This window comes from Anarrhichthys ocellatus, unplaced genomic scaffold (genome assembly GCF_004355925.1).
Source record: "Anarrhichthys ocellatus isolate YVR2014 unplaced genomic scaffold, GSC_Weel_1.0 scaffold10399, whole genome shotgun sequence".
In the NCBI taxonomy this organism is placed as follows: Eukaryota; Metazoa; Chordata; class Actinopteri; order Perciformes; family Anarhichadidae; genus Anarrhichthys; species Anarrhichthys ocellatus.
Window position 1 is genome coordinate 552 of NW_022290373.1, and position 541 is coordinate 1,092.

The 541-nt window shown below is 55.1% G+C and overlaps 1 long non-coding RNA gene across 1 annotated transcript in view; it reads right to left on the reverse strand.

Annotated features, from left to right (window-relative positions):
• LOC116380983 (uncharacterized) overlaps positions 1-504 on the reverse strand; it is a 907-nt gene extending 403 nt beyond the window's left edge. Inside the window, exon 1 of the long non-coding RNA XR_004212639.1 lies at positions 130-504. This is a non-coding gene — a long non-coding RNA (uncharacterized LOC116380983). The remainder of the gene's footprint in view (positions 1-129) is intronic.
• Between the last annotated feature and the right edge of the window lie 37 nt (positions 505-541).

The following is a 541-nucleotide window of genomic DNA, read 5'->3' on the forward strand; positions in this document are numbered from 1 at the left end:
GACAGCCATAACCAGAGGAAGCCGCTAAAGCCACCAAACTTCGCAGAAGGGCGCGAAGGCAGTCCAGGAGTGCACACACGGACTTTCAGGACTCTAGCGCCAACTTTCAAAATGTGTCGTCATGTTTACCTGACCAACCCTGGCCGGCCCGAGGCCGCCATCCCAAAGCAATGGGTGTCAATGACAGCCATAACCAGAGGAAGCCGCTAAAGCCTCCAAACATCGCACACAAGCACGAAGGCATGCCAGGAGTGCACACACAGACTTTCGGAACTCCAGCAACAACTTTCAAAATGTGTCGAGATGGTTACCTGACCAACCCTGGCCGGCACGAGGCCGCCAACCCAAAGCAATGGGTGTCAATGACAGCCATAACCAGAGGAAGCCGCTAAAGCCACCAAACTTCGCAAACGGGCGCGAAGGCATGCCAGGAGTGCACACAAGGACTTTCGGGACTCTAGCACCAACTTTCAAAATGTGTCGTCATGGTTACCTGACTAACCCTGGCCTCGGGCCGGCCAGGGTTAGTCAGGTAACCATG